The sequence below is a fragment of the Leptosomus discolor genome, unplaced genomic scaffold (assembly GCF_034619465.1).
Source record: "Leptosomus discolor isolate bLepDis1 unplaced genomic scaffold, bLepDis1.hap2 HAP2_SCAFFOLD_132, whole genome shotgun sequence".
In the NCBI taxonomy this organism is placed as follows: domain Eukaryota; kingdom Metazoa; phylum Chordata; class Aves; order Leptosomiformes; family Leptosomidae; genus Leptosomus; species Leptosomus discolor.
The window spans coordinates 65,653-71,735 of record NW_028237955.1 but is presented as its reverse complement, the minus strand read 5'-3'; positions in this window follow the sequence as shown (position 1 = coordinate 71,735).

Sequence of the window (6,083 nt, the reverse complement as noted above, 5' to 3'; positions counted from 1 at the left end):
CAATCTGTTCTGTGACAGAAGAATTGCATTTAATAAACCTGCATTAAAAGAGGTTTGTCCAACTAGTTTGTATTTCAGATTTTGTTCCTTGTTTTGTTGAAATTTTTTAACTCATTCTGTTGTCTTCAATGACAAGAAGGAATACCTGAGTCATTTCCACGTAGTAGAAATTAATGGAATCAAAACTAAAAACAAGTTTTCAGCTCTTCCTCAGTGTTGAAAGTTTTACAAGACCTTTTTTAAAGGTGTTTTTTTCTTTTATTTTATTAAGCTATCTTGAATATTCCATAGTAGACTAAACAAATCTAAGAGGGAGATGGTCATAGACCTAGGGATTATTAGTCAGATGACTGAAGAACTTGCTGAACACTAGAAAAAAGAAAACAAAACCGACCCAAACCCCTCGCTCTTGCCAGATCCAGTCCCTGAGCACCTCATCACACACCTGAGCTCAGCACTGGACACAGCTTAGTGCAAGGCAGCAGCAGCAGCTCATGCTGCTGCAGAGCTACACTTTGAGACCCCAACCTGTTTGTGAGGTAGCAGGGTCTGGTTAAAGCTGCTGGTTCTCTGAGTTCATTGATAACGTCAGAGTTAAAGAAATTAGACCGAAGCCATTCAGTACAATACTTGAATGTGTAGTGCGTCAGGCAGAGGGCTTTTGAGCCGTGATTGAGTTGCTTACAAAGAACAGAACCAGGATTACCTGGGGCTGTTCTTTGATATTTTGGGATTTTCAGTCCTTTGCCACCCATGTGTGTAATTTTCAGCTACTTTGGTTTTTCTTGTGAATGGACACAGTGAATACCTGGCTATCAGTGCTTTTAAAGCCTTACTAAAGCATTGAGTAATAAATAAATAGGGCTGTTTTTTTCTCATGTTTCTACATGCAACATTTTGTGATGTCTCGAACAAGGTGACAGTTCTTAAACTTTTGGGGTTTTATGCTTCCTGTACTACTTGTGGCATCCTCAGGCAGAAAGCACGATACCCAGAGCAAAGCAGCAGACTTTTGAACTGGGCTAACTTGGATTCTTCCCTTAGTTCTCTTGCTGCAAAGCACGTTCTAGTTACTCCTCACGGTTAAAAGCTTGGAGGCACAATTACCAGCTGACACAGCTCCCGTGTCATTTCTCTGTTTTCCCAGATGTTGAAATCATAATGCAGTGCCTCATTCCTGGAATGATGACCGGGAAAATGCTCACCAGCTGCATGTTATACTGTGTTTTCTTCATTGTTCTGCAAGTCCAACAAAACTACAGTTTAGTAAACGCTTGTTCCCTGACTGCAGCATGGCCATCCGCACATGTTGTTGCAGCCTGTTGGGTGTTTATTTTTCCATAGGTAAAAATTAGAAGTACTTGATTTTCAGTTATTAGGGCTAAATGATGAGGAAACACATGGAAAAGTTCCACTGTATGTGATAGAAAATGTACCTTAAAAGCGAGAGTGTGGCTGTTTATTTTGGAAAACTGGTTGTCCGTGTTTTAAATTCAGGAAATATGAGTGTGTACTCGCACAGTTGGATACAGCCGTGTTTACTCTGCATTTCTGAAATTACAGTGACTGTATCCAACCTGTTGTGCAGTATCGTGTGGAGTCCCTGGTGCTGCGTATTGCAAAGCCAACGAATTGTGTTCCTGGGACACCCAGCATCCAGCAGCGAGCTCAAGGGAAAGCCCTGCAACGTGCTCCCTCAGTACCGGAGCCAGAATCCCGTTCCTGCGGCAGTGCTGTTCTCGTGTGAGCCTTCCAGCCGTTAGAGCCCTCCGCTGGGATAGCACACAGCTACTGGTTTTCAGCCTGCCTGGGACAGGTTGAAAGCTTAGGGAAGTGAGTGGTTCATCTTTTCTCACAAACTTTAATCTTTTCGAAGGTACTGAGAACCCTTGGGTGTCATTGGAAACCAGGGGCAGGTGTGAATAGCACCATTTTCTGCTACACAATAGAGATGATAAAAATCTACCCTCTGGGTGTGTGTGCGCACACACACATACCTATGCACATCAATAGGTATTTTTAATTAAACAGAGAATTAGACTGTTCTGTTAAAAAAAAAAAAATCAGCTCTGTATGTCCATGTGTGTAGGGCTGTCCCATTCTTGTGGTGAGGCCGGTTTTTCCTATTGCTTCAGAATAAGTTAGAATGTCACATAAATGTACTCCCTGTTTTCCAAACTGGACTGGTATTATTCGGCTGTATGTTAATAAAAGATTGTTGTTCTCTTTTAACAGTTGTAGTTCATTCTGGTCTTAACTATGCAAAATGGAAAGATACAATGAGTTACTCTGTGTGGCCTCTCTGATGGAGCTTAACAGCGATTCTGTTGATTGGAAATCTCATGGGTCATTATAACATGTTATTTGTAATTGTACGTAGCTAAGAAATTTTGAATGACAGTATGTTTGTTTATGGCTGAGATTATAATTGTGACTGTATCCTTGGTAGTGTTACCAGCATTTAATGTGAGTTGGTGGGTTTCCTTGCTCGGGCTGTAAATGAATGAATTGTCTTCATATTTCATTTTCCTCTCTGTCAGACAGGATGCATTCCAATCTGGCCGTGCATCTCTCAGAGCCCTTCCTGACTGACTGTACCAGATTAGAGATGATACCGCAGTGTCACCCAGTGGAGGAGCTTTTGTCAAGGTGACGATATCAGGGCTCTGTGACAGGCACTTTCCCTTCCTGTTGGCCGAGCAGCTGAACTTCAACTTGATCTTGTAGTTTCTCTTTTGCTGCATTACGAGCAGACAGAAGGGGGGGAGGTTCAGTCTCCCATTTCCCCATGTTTTTTGGTATTTGTCAGACAGCTGAACTTCTGGCAGTTCAGGAAATATTTACACTTTATGCTTTCATGTACCCTGAAGGCTCATTTCATCAATAATTAAACTGTGTTTTACTTGTGCAGTTTGGGGATCAAACAGTAATTATCTGTGTGTAACACTTCGTTCTTCCTCTGCCTGTAGAGCAGAATGTTTTCCTAGACAAAGTGTCGTGGTTCGGGAGATGAAACTCCCTGACCTCTTTCTGTTCTTCTCATTTTATAGGAGGTGTCTGCTGGCTGCTTTGTAAGGAAGTAATAAATATGGCCTGGAGCTCTTTCAAACAATTAGCCAATCACCAGCATACACCTATTTAGCGTAAACCACAAACTTCAAGTAAAGAATATTTGCAGAATTTTTAAACAGTGTTCCTTTAGCATTTAACATTTTGAGAATGAACAGGTAAGTCTTGAAGTCCCGTTTCAGTTAACAAGGGTATCTAACCAGTGGGTGAGTGGGGCTGAGGAGAACAAAGAAGCAGCTGTTTACCCTGCCCTTGAGAGCTTTGCCTGCATTCGGGGTTGCTCGTGGTAGTTGTGGGAAGAGCCAAATCGTTGGTGCCTGAGGCACCTTGCAAACTAATTTGTCCTCTAAACAGCGATTATCTTAACAGTTCTGGGGTTTGCTTTTACTGCTCACTCTTTAGGTTGGGCTTTTGAACGTGATTTTTTCCTTGGTTCCCTTTGTGGCAGCCTTCAAGAAGAAAGGGTGTGCTGGCGGGAGTGCTGGGAGGGATCTTGGAGCCGAGGACGGCGGTGCAACAGCCCGTGAAGGCTTATGAGCCTGACAAGGCTGTGACTGGAATGCCTGCAGCTCGGCAGTCGGGTCTGGAATTTACAGCTGACGTCACGTGCGGTGCCAGCGGTGCTGATGGCTCTGGAGGAGGGCCGGCGGGGGCGGGGCGGCGCTGCCGCGGCGGGGGCCGCCGCTGGGGAGAGCGGGGCCGGCCCGGGCCTGGGCTGGCGGCCGGGCTGGGCGGCGGAGAGCGGCGGAGCCACCGGCTGCTCGCTGGGGGCTGCTGGGGAGCGGCGGCCCCGGCCCCGGCGGCGTCGCGGGGCTCCCGGCGGGCGGGCGGTGCCGGACTCCGCTGCCCGGGGTGCGGGCTGGTGCCCGCGGGGCAGGAGGAGCCGTCGGCCGAGCGGGAGCGGGGCTTAGGTGTGGAAGAGGCGCGGGCTGTGGGTTTTGCTGTTCAAAGTGCGGGGAAGGGTAACGAAGGGGTTATGACTGCGAGGGCAGAAGGAGGGTGGGGGCGCTTTGCGAGAAGCCCGGGGCTGCGACACTGCGAAAGTTGGGCAAGTTCCTCCCCGCGGGGCGAGGGGAGGCTGCAGCCGCTCGCCGCGACCCTCTGCGTGAGAGCCCGGCCGGGAGCCGCTGCGCCTCGCCTGCTCCTCGCTGCGGGGGGAGATGCTGCAGCCCAGGAGGTCCCGTCGGGTCTGGTTCAGCATCGGCTGGGGCAGAGCCCAGGCGCTGACGAACCTCCTTTCCCCGCGGCGAACGCGCAGAGACGCCCCGGCCCCCGCGGTGCTGCCGCTGGTCGTGTCCGTCTGAGCGAGAGGGGTGCGCAGCGCGGTTCCCGGGACAGAGCGGGCCCCCGGGGAGCCCCTGCTGGCGCCTGGTCTGCCCGTGCGTGAGCCGGGCTGTGCCGGCGAAGGACCGTTTGAGAGAGGCACCTCTGTCTGTCAGGGATTTGAACTCTCCCTCACTGTCAGCAGTTCTGACTGAAATAGCGGAGCTGTTGCGTTCCAGGGTGCGGAGCGAGGGCCGCGGTAGCTGTCTGTGCTGCCCCGGGGCGCTCCGGTGCCGGGCAGGACGGCGGCTCCGTGCCGAGCGCGGGGCGCTGGTTTCTGCCGCCCGCCGCGGTGGAGCTGCGGGACCGTCCCCGCTCCCCCGGGGGGAGACTTGCCGGGCCGGAGGCTGAGCACGGGCCTCGGGTGCCGAACGGCCGGAGGAGTGACAGGGGGTCGTGGCTGTGGAACGCTCCAGCCCCCCCAGCCCAACCCCCGCCCTGCCGGTCTCCTCCCTCCCGCCCTGCCCCGCCCGCCCCCGCGCTCCCAGCGGAGCCGCAGCCGGCGGGGACTCGCCCGGCGCCCGGCACGTCCCGCCCGGCGCCCCCAGCCGCCGGCCGGGCTCGGCTCTGCTGCGGGCGGACCGGCCACAGGAGCGGCGGGGAGCAGGGGCGGGAGGCGGGGGCGGCAGCGGGACCCCCCGAGCCCCGCGTCCGCGGGAAGGGCCGGCGGGAGCGGCTGCCGTGAGCGCTCCGCTCTCCGCACGCCTCCGCGGGGCGCGCTGGCGCGGGCGGTTTGCGGGCAGAGAGCGGGGTGTCTGTGAGGGGCCGAGCGCGGTTTGGGGGGAGGTGGCAGCCGCTCCGGCCGGAGTCGGTCACTGCCGAGCCGCGCCGTCGTTAAAAGGATTCGGGCCTCGGGGTGCGAGCCCTCGGTCCTGCCCCCTCGGCGTGTCCCCTGAGCTCGGCCGTCCCTCGCCCCCCCCCGAGCGGGAGCGCGGCCGGGGACGGAGCGGAGCGGGCTCCCCGGCACCCCGCGCCCCGCAGGCGCCTTTCGGGTGCGTCATTAGTGATAATAATATCAGTTCTTTTTGTAGCGAGATTGAGGATGGATGGGGGAAAGCGATGGGAAATAATCGCCTTTTTTCCGGTGGAAATAAGGAAACGTGAAAATCATGCACTGGGGCGCGGGGGCGGGGGGTCGGGAGGGAGGGAGGAGAAAAGCGTTTGTAATTTGAAACAGAAAGAAAAGGCTTTTATTGGGAAAAATACGTCTCTAATCAAATCTGTCTAAATTAAATGCTGTCTACAAACCAGAAGTCACCAACCAGCAAAAAGTATATGCGCTCAGTTCGGTTTCCCCTTAGTTTCATAGTTTTGCTTCCGACTCGAAATTTCCAAGTGATTACCGCTCCGATTTCAAGGCTGAAAGAGCATTTTCTGTAAACGTTCGGTTTATAAGTACAGGGAGAAACACGTATTTGGGGATCCTGATATTCAGGCGAACGCACCAAGAAGAAACCAGCTGCCGGCGGCGGCAAAACAAATGAACGGGAGAGAAAGGTGCGGGGGATGCCCTGCAAATAAAGCAATCGCTACAGAGATATTTAGATGTATTTAATGGGATGCGTTATTCAAAAGCCCTGCTGACTGGTCTAATCATTTAGAATCGCCTGTTTTCCTAAAAACTTTACCAAATATTTACACTCAATAAACATTAATCGATTAACAAGCCGGTCGTGCTCTTACAGGACCCT